Source organism: Panulirus ornatus, chromosome 73 (assembly GCF_036320965.1).
Source record: "Panulirus ornatus isolate Po-2019 chromosome 73, ASM3632096v1, whole genome shotgun sequence".
NCBI classification, from domain to species: Eukaryota; Metazoa; Arthropoda; class Malacostraca; order Decapoda; family Palinuridae; genus Panulirus; species Panulirus ornatus.
The window spans coordinates 282,501-292,500 of NC_092296.1; the positions used below are offsets into that span (position 1 = coordinate 282,501).

At 49.0% G+C, this 10,000-nt stretch overlaps 1 protein-coding gene across 1 annotated transcript in view; it reads right to left on the reverse strand.

The window, feature by feature from the left end:
- The window catches only part of LOC139748354 (uncharacterized), a 306,050-nt gene that overhangs the window by 58,624 nt on the left and 237,426 nt on the right, over positions 1-10,000 (reverse strand). The gene's annotated exons all lie outside the window — the stretch shown is intronic.

The following is a 10,000-nucleotide window of genomic DNA, read 5'->3' on the forward strand; positions in this document are numbered from 1 at the left end:
AACACCGGCATCACCGTAGGGACTGTAAAGTGTCATCATCACTACACCGTAGCGTCATCATCACTACACCGTACCGTCATCATCACTACAGTATAAACACAGTCTCTGTTTTTTGAGGTCACCCCCCCACGACAGACTCCACCCTCCGGCTACACACACACACACACACACACACACACACACGCATGCATGCATACAGTATCACAATATCCCCTGCGCTCTGCCATAGTCCCCTCACCACCAGAAAACAGAATAAAAAGCACAGAGAGAGAAGGGGGAAGCATGCTGGATTGTCAGGCGAGCTCTCTGGATTTTTACTGACAATCCACCTGAATGGGGGAAGTGTTGGAGGCGCGTGACACACACACACACACACACACACACACACGGCTGGACCCACTCACTCCCTCCCTCTGGGTAAACACGGCGCCGCCCCTCCCCCCTGTAAACAAAACATGTCTCAATCTCGAATCACACTCGTACCAATTGGGTCACGAGTCATTAAGTTTGCTTAAAGAAAACTGAGGATTGTAAGTTAATCAGTCGAAAACAGCCAAAGATTAAACTTGTGAAAATAGCCAGACAAACAGAAAATACTCAAACATCCGAAAATATAACTAGACCAAATGTCTAGACAGAGACAGAATTCTCAAAATATCCTAAGGTCAAATACACGAAATATTCAAAGGCAAAACGCTTGGAATATCCAAGGAAAGAGCACACACACAGAGGAAATATTCAAACACAAAAATGTTTGAACTATCGGAAACACGCAATCGAAAAATAAAACACGCCACACATCCAGACCTCGATAAAACATTGGAAATATCTAAAACGAAAAAAAAACTAAAACACACCACATACATGTCCACAGCAAGATAAAACACTGATAACACCCAAAAATAAAATACTTGAAATATTCGGGGTAAAGCAAGGGACGTCTCCAAATATAAAACAATCGAGTTACCCAGGTTTATATAAAAGCCTCAAGTTACCTAAGGTTTATATAAAACAATGGTGGGCATCTGTGGAAAGCTGTTTACATTGGGGTCTGTTTACCTATTACCATTAACTAATTTGAATACAAAAAAAGAGAGTAAACAAGCTTTAACAAGCTTTACCTGCTCTTGTGTGAAATTACCTCATATTTGCACAGGATTTTACAAACACCATTAAAAGCTAATGATGCACTGGAGGAAACTGGACCAGACAGACAGAGAGAGAGAGAGAGAGAGAGAGAGAGAGAGAGAGAGAGAGAGAGAGAGAGAGAGAGAGAGAGAGAGAGAGAGCAGTAGCGGAGAGAGAAGGGAAAGGAGAGGGAGGATTTGACGAACCAATAATAAGAGAGATCCTGAGTGCTTCAAAGTGGAGTTGAGGATGTGGCGTATCCAAGACCATACATACTAGTAAGAGTAACTGTAGCGTGAGGGAGTCTAGTGGAGTTGTTAACATGATATAATACAGGAGTGCGAGACGGAGGTCCAGGCAGGTGATGCCTCCTGTCTTTTATACGATTCTGGAGGAACTGCAACTCATGGAACCCACGTAATGTACAAGTAAAGGAGGGAGGGACTATGATGGGGGTCCTCTGGGTGGTATATGTATGAGACATTCAGCTGGTAAGTGCCAAATGTTTGAGACTTTACGTTAGTGGGAGTCTGGGCACCAGGGGCCTGGCTAGGGGTCAAGTCGAACGAAGATGCCGAACTTGAAGGGAACCAAGACCTTATCTTTTACCTTACCTGACGCCTTCTAAAAGACACCCAGTGTGCTCGAGAGTGACTAGCTAACTCCCGGAAGTGAACGGAGTTCAGCCCCCCCGGGCAGATGTACACCTAAATTCCCCTCGAGTTGGAGGTTAATCTACCTTTGTAATCTTAGGCAACAGCTGCTGCTTATTATTTTAGGGCGACCATGAGTGTGTATAAACCTATCTCCCCCTCGTACAACACCACCAGGTAATGACACACACACACACACACACACACACACACACACACACACACACATCCCAGGGCCCTCACTGAGTGTGTGGGAAATGCACTGCGCCTCCAGCAGACAGACGAACCGGACGCGGTCTTCAGCGAGTGTGTGGTGAGCGGATCCTCTCTACTTTCCAGCCGTGGAAGATGGTCTTTGAGAGGTCTCTGTCTTGAGCGCATCTTGAGTGGCACGTCTGGGGGGGGGGGGAAAGAACCCCCTTAGCAAGAGGTCTCGTGCTGCAGATCAAGTCTGAGGACAAAGTGGACGACGACCACGGCACATAGGTATGTCGAGAGACAACACGCAGGAAACCTCATCATCAAATCTCCTCTCGCTCCTTCCTTCTCCATCGCCCTTCCTCCTTCGTAACCAGATCCTTTACTTCCGTACTTCCTTCCTCCCCCCCCCCCCCCCCTAAGGAGACTCTTCTAGCCGCCTTATGAGGAGTCAAGCCACTCCTGCAGCCCCAGGGAAGTCATCCACGTCCACATTTCACACCACGATGCACACATTACCCATTTTCTCTCTCTCTCTCTCTCTCTCTCTCTCTCTCTCTCTCTCTCTCTCTCTCTCCCCCATCCGACACTGCTGACGCTCTGTCACCATCACTCCGTACACAATGGTGTCTCCTGGCCTATACTGTCCTATTGAATTCCATTAATGAAGTCCGGGATTCTATTCAGGCTGCCTGAACGTAAAAAAAAAAAAAAGAACATAATCAATGAACTTATTTTTCTTCCCCATTCTCATGGAAAGTCATATCTATCCACTGGGGAATCATCATTGTGTTGGCATGATTTCAGTAAAAAAAAAAAAAATAAAAAGATAATAATTCATGATGAGATGGTCATTTCCATGCTCCCTCGGACCCCTGTGTGTGTACACCTGGATGTCCAGCTTTTCACGGCGCACGTAACGCGAGGGGAGGGATGTGTACACCAGCCAGGGCTGAGTGACCGGGCGAACCTGTGACAACGCTATGTGCTCTGGTGGACGCTGGACCACCAAAGCACGCCTGGTGGGCCTCCTGCGGCCTACACCAACTGCATACAACCCCACAACCCTACAACCAACCAACCTCTCTCTCTCTCTCTCTCTCTCTCTCTCTCTCTCTCTCTCTCTCTCTCTCTCTCTCTCTCTCTCTCTCTCTCTCTCTCGCCACCAAACCACCAGCATGGCAGCCTCCAACCACCCTGTCCATCTGCCGGGAGGATCCACACGGTTGAGGACAGAGAGAGAGAGCCATGTGAATACTTCACTACAAAATGGTGGCTCGCAGGACGACGGGACGGGGGGCTGTGGGACGGAAGAACACCCGTGGAAAAGGAAGGGGAGGGAAGGGGGGTACATGGTGGCAGAGGGTATGGTGTGGGGAATTACTTTGGAGTGACGGGTCTCTGTTCCAGCTCGACCAACCATCTCCCATTTGTGTGTGTGTGTGTGTGTGTGTGTGTGTGTGTGTGTGTGTGTGTATATATATATATATATATATATATATATATATATATATATATATATATATATATATATATATATATATATATATATATATATACACACACACACACCACCACCACCACCACCACAGCTCTTCCTAACATTACCAAATGGTCTGTTGTCTAATGGACAGAGACGAGACACGGGTTGTGTCCCCCGTCGTCTCGATGCCGCATGCGGAAATGCAAAGTCAAAATACTATCGGGAATAGCGACCAGAGTCCCTCCCTCCCTCCCTTCCCACGAACCCCCCCAAAAAAGAAAATAATGTCGAACTGAGCCACCAAAATGAGAGAGAGAGAGAGAGAGAGAGAGAGAGAGAGAGAGAGAGAGAGAGAGAGAGAGAGAGAGAGGTGAAGCACCACCATCCCGGCGCTTCGAGTGCAACACACACACACATTTTTTCCCTCCCCCGCTCCCCCACCCTCCGTCACAAATCATTTTCATACCGAGCCCTCGACCCTCACCCTCAGTGGTGCTGCAGCAGGAGGAGGTTGGAGGCTGACCTCGCATCGGGAGGTCATGCAGACGGAATATCAATCGAGGCCTCCCGGTTGTCAACAACATACGGGGAGCACGGACAATAATAAAACCGTTGATGAACCTTTGATCATGTGTCATTAATTTCCCGTGAATACACGACACAGGTGAAATAATTTCTCTTTCCCCCCCCCCCCGAGGGGAAGGGAGAGGGGGGGGATGTTAGGGAGAGGAAGAAGGGGAGGAGGAGGAGGGGTAGAGAGAGAGAGAGAGAGAGAGAGAGAGAGAGAGAGAGAGAGAGAGAGAGAGAGAGAGAGAGAGAGAGTTGGCATAGAATATATTTTCCGAAGGAGAGAGAGAGAGAGAGAGAGAGAGAGAGAGAGAGAGAGAGAGAGAGAGAGAGAGAGAGAGAGAGAGAGAGAGAGAGAGAGAGAGAGTTGGCATAGAATATATTTTCCGAAGGAGAGAGAGAGAGAGAGAGAGAGAGAGAGAGAGAGAGAGAGAGAGAGAGAGAGAGAGAGAGTTTTCTCCCAGTCTGTCACTGGCACAGAATATATTCCCCCCACCCTCGCGAAAGATGAAGTAGAACTCAATGACCCGATTACGAAAGAACAATGAGGCAACCTCCATTTTATGCTGACGAAGCTGTGCTGGTTTCGAAATTTTTTACTGCTCTTGTATTATGCATGTGTGTAGGGGGGGAATGGGATTCCGGGTTTGTGTGTGTGTGTGTGTGTGTGTGTGTGTGTGTGTGTGTGTGGGAGAGGATCGTCCATGTGTGTATGTGAGGCATTAGAATGTCCCCCATCCCACACTGATGGAACAAAAGACAAACCACTCCATCTCACTCCCTACCACTATCCCTCATTACTACACAACCACCATCAACTCGCACCATCCCACTACCATCAATTACCACCATACCACTTATCCTTCCCCCCAACTCCATCCCACCTCACCACCACCACCACCTTTAACCACAACAGTCACAAGGCAACCCCCTACCACACGAGCAACCACTATCTTCAACCACACCAACTACCACAACACAACCTTTCCATAACCTCTACCAGTGGCTCATCCCAGAAATCCATTACAACATTATCTTACCCTCCACCACAACCTCCAACCACACCAAACCCATTAGAACCCTCCACCACAACCTTCAACCACACCAAACCCATTAGAACCCTCCACCACAACCTTCAACCACACCAAACCCATTAGATCTGAGCCAACCAATACACCACACCCTTCCCTCTCCACGCCACACCAAACCACACGTCAACCTCCTCCCTCCTGCACCAGCGTCCTCACGGATGGCTGAAGACCTCCTGCGTTCCGCTCCTGAAGAAGACACACTGGTAACCAGAGGCTGGCTTTCTGGGAAGATACAATCATAAACACATCCGCATCCCTGGGTCCTACATGGGCGAACGTCCGGGCCCCAAACACCTGACCCAACTCTGAGCCAGGGAGAGAGAGAGAGAGAGAGAGAGAGAGAGAGAGAGAGAGAGAGAGAGAGAGAGAGAGAGAGAGAGAGAGAGAGAGAGAGACGAGACCACAGCTCCTGTTCCTTTGGTGTGCTTAAAAAAAAAAGGTAAAAGAAACAATCCTGTGACAAAATGGCCCCTTAATTCCCCTTCTGAAGCCTTTGATATAAAAGTATCGTCCCAAACTTTAATGTACACTGCGCTACCTTGCAAACGCGGGAGACAGCGACAAAGCAAAAAAAAGAAAAAAAAAAAAAAATATATATATATATATATATATATATATATATATATATATATATATATAAACAGCTTCTGGAACATATCCTCACCAACTCGACAGAGCAAAAGACGCAGCGGCCACAGATGCTGGCCTGAGATAGACGGATTATGCAAGAGGAAACCTCACCAGTGAGGAGCGGTCGGTCAACACCCGCTCACCACACCTGCAGCCCAGGAAGGGTGTACCCAACACCCACGAGGCCACACGGTGACACCTGCGTGTACACACGTACACTGGCACTGAGGAGGGGAACCCATCCCTGTGCAGTAAGGGCTCATGAGCTCCCCACCTGAGCAGTAGGGTTCCTGAGCTCCCCACCTGTGCAGTAAGGGTTCCTGAGCTCCACACCTGTGCAGTAGGGTTCGTGAGCTCCCCACCTGAGCAGTGGTTCTCGAGCTGTGTCCCGGCAATGTTCCTCTGTCTAACAAAACATTCGTTTCGTAAGTGAGGCAAAAGAATAATCTTTTTTCTTTCCTTCAGACGTCGTTTAAAGATTCAAAAAAAAAAATAAAAAATAAAAAAATAAGAATTCTTTTACCCCCCCCCAACCTGGGCATATTATCATCGTCCCTCGTTTTTCCTTCCTCTTTCTTTTTCCTATTCTTTTGAGGTGGTTTCTGTGTGTTGGAGCTGAATAAGTTGAAGAAAAGCGACGTGTGTATGTTTTCTTCTTCTTCTTCTTAAGCAACCACTACAGCAAGGAAGACTTCAGCCAGAAGGGAGAGTGACATCAGTGAACGTCTGTACCTGACTTCAGATAGAGGCAGGAAATTCAGGATGTCTGCCAGGGGCGGGAGGGACGGACGAGGGGCATCATCACAAAGGTCCGACGCGCCAAGGTCCCCTCCACCCGGATCTGGGATCCGTCGCCTCACTCAGGAGGAGGAGGAGGAGGAGGTCATCCAAGCCCTTGGAGGCCGTGGCTCGGGGGGGAAGAAGAAGACAGGTCTCCAGTGTTTACCACATGGACCCCCGGAAGTGCCCTGCTGTGCTACAGGTGCAGCTGAAGCCCTGGTCCTGCGAGGGGTTGAGGGGTGGGGAGGGGGGGAGGAAGCTCCAGATGAGGAGCTGGAGGGGGGGAGGAAGCTCCAGATGAGGAGCTGGAGGGGGGAAGCTGGAGGCGGTGCAGCTGCACTACTCAGTGCCAGGGAAATTCCACGACCAGTCTTTTCCGCTGGGCTTGGACCAAGGACGCGAGCGCCCCGTGCAGACGACAGCCCCGACCTCTTACACAGGGAGTCGTTATGGTACACATCTGCTGCGTCGTCTGCTGCTGGGGAAAAGGCAGAGAGAGAAAAACACTCACACACACACACAACAACGAACTACGTCGTGTTTCCCTGTACGACGCAGTTTTGCTTCCTCTGTGTTGACGAATGTTGCTGTCCGTCCCACGCACGGAAGAGAACGGAGAAGGGAGAATGGACTTTCATGAAGACAGGAAAATCCGTTCCAGAACAGGGGATATCAAACGTTCTGAAACCAGTCCGTTTCTGGACAAGGGAATACCAACATGTCAAACTAGTCCGTTCCTGAACAAGGGTTAGCACTTCCTGGAACTAGTCCGTTCCTGAACAAGGAACATCAACTCAAAGCAGTTCGTTCCTGGACAAGGAACATCAACAAATGCAACCAGTCCATTCATGGACAAGGGATATGAACCCCTGAAACCAGTGATAAATTCGAACACTTACAAGCTGATAAATACAAATAATCATCATTAAATAACCCCTTTATTTCATGATAAATGAACCTGGCGATAAATCGTCCGCGTTGAAATCCAAATCATACAGTCACACGAAAATCATACCAAAACACAATCCCTGACATACCACGCACGAAATGCAACGCTAACGGAGTCACAGCGAATTCGTTATCATCACATCAGGCAAATAAGTGAATAAAGTGTGACTAACGAGCATGATGGTCACTATTAACGAATGATAATAACTAGGGATAAAATACTCTTATTAAGGAGGAGGGGAAAAAAAAAGGAAAAGAAATCTCTCTGTAAATGTGGTGTAAGAAATAATTCTTTTTTCTCTGGTGGTCATGATTTGCCTCATGTCCTCCAGAATCATCATGGGGTTGGGTGCAGACTGGGGTGGGGGAAGGAGGAGGAGGAGGAGGAGGAGGAGGAGGAGGAGGAGGAGGAGGAGGAGGAGGAGGAGAGGTGGCGCCCAACAACACCTGCTTAATGGGAACGTTTATGGAGGGGGAAACGTTTCACCATTTTCTCCTCTCCAGATGCGCACGTATCGCCGGACGGAATACTCTCTCTCTCTCTCTCTCTCTCTCTCTCTCTCTCTCTCTCTCTCTCTCTCTCTCTCTCTCTCTCTCTCTCTCTCTCTCTCTCTCAACACACACACACACACACACAGACACACAAGCAGTCCCTAATTCTTCAGTCATCGTTACGATATACCGGTCACGTCACATCACAAATACATTCCATCGAAAGACATCTCTCTATCCCACACGACCGTAATTGGCAGCCACACTCAGAGCATCACATGCAGCATAATGATGACCCCACGCCTACATGACGCGTTCATAGGTTTCTGATACGCGACGTATCTTCTATATAATCCTTGAAGAGAGAAGAGATAGCGAGGGTGGGCAACACATGCGTCCTGGGGGGGACCCCATCGTGGATGGAGATCCGTGGCTCCGGTTACGGATACCGAGAGGTCCCGGACGCCCAGTTAGGAGTTCATGGCATCCCGCGGGTGGTGTAACGTCTGGGATTCGAACGCAGGAGAGACCAAACACAACACACCCCCTCCACCACCACCACCACCACCACCTCAACTTTACGATCTCCACACACTCCACACAGCCATCGAGGCCTGTGTTCGAACGCTGCTACGTCTCAGTGTTAAGGAGCAAATCGAGTTGAAATACAAGAGATGTTCGCCTCTCTTACGCTGATCGAGGATGTATAGCACTACAATGCCCCGCATGTTGGATGGCATGGAACCATGGCATCTATGGTGAACTACGCCCTTAAATGAAGGAACTACATGTGATGCTGGACTCGTCCAAGGCAGTTAAGTACAAACTCGTCCGGAACCAGGTAAAAAATTGAGGTCATCCGCAACCATGATTAAAGTCAGGGTCAGGTCAGGTTCGCCAGAGACCAGGTCAAGGTCAACTGCAGCAGCCAGCTCAGTCTCAGAACCAGTTCCCTCCCTCACACAATCAAACATGAAGGCTTCCACAGTCTAAACCATCTATATAGCTACCTTCTCCCTCCCTTTATACTCCATCTTCTAATACCCTTTCTATCCTCACTGAAACCTCATATTTCCTCCTCCTCCTCCTCCTCTCCTCCTCCTCCAAGCACTCTCGCCCTCCCTCCTCCAATCTTCTGTCACACGATCTAACCCCCCCCCACCCTCCATCTCTCACTTGGTTAACCTTCCTCCTCTGCCCCAGACTATCACTCCCCACCCCCCTCCCACACAGCCACCAGTGTTTAAACAGAATTAAACGAGTGTGAAAGTCAACCCGGCGTTAAACACTGACTTCTTCAAAGTTCATTCTTCTTTTTCGTTCAGGAGAAAACCCACATAACGAGTCCCTCAAGAGGAATATTAAATGACATTTATGATAGAGATGTACTGATCTTAATCATCATCACCGCGTGTGTGATTGCCCGCCTGTGTAGAGTACAGAAGGGGTGTTCTACACTCGTGTGTGTGTGTGTGTGTGTGTGTGTGTGTGTGTGTGTGTGTGTGTGTGTTGGAGGGGCAAGTCGTGTGGCTTAAAGATGGTAGAGCCCACGGCATCTGCTCCTCACAACACCACATCCCATTTAGCCACAGACACCCCTCTCCCTCAAGGCTCCACACCCTGACCCCCGCTGGCCACAGACTCGGCCCAGGTTCCCCACACGCACTCACGGCCCAAGATACGGAGCTCCGTGTGTGCAAAAACTCCCTCCTCGCGCAGTCCAAATAGGTAATGACACGAGAGATGGAGGCACCCACGAGGGTACAACTCCCTCTCCATACAGTAGAAACAGGTAATCACAAATGGGTGTTTACACCCCACCTTACCAAACATGATCGTTTCAGACATAAAGGACCTTCCAGCTCTCCCCAAAGACCTCGATGGCACTGCTCAATACATGACACAGAACCGATCACATTGACCCCAATACAATTGATGTCACGGGTAACTTTCCCTCGTCGGTGTGGGCACGTGAGGAGAGATGGAGGTGGGGGGGCCCAGCCAGGTCTATACCGTCAATGGAGCTCGTG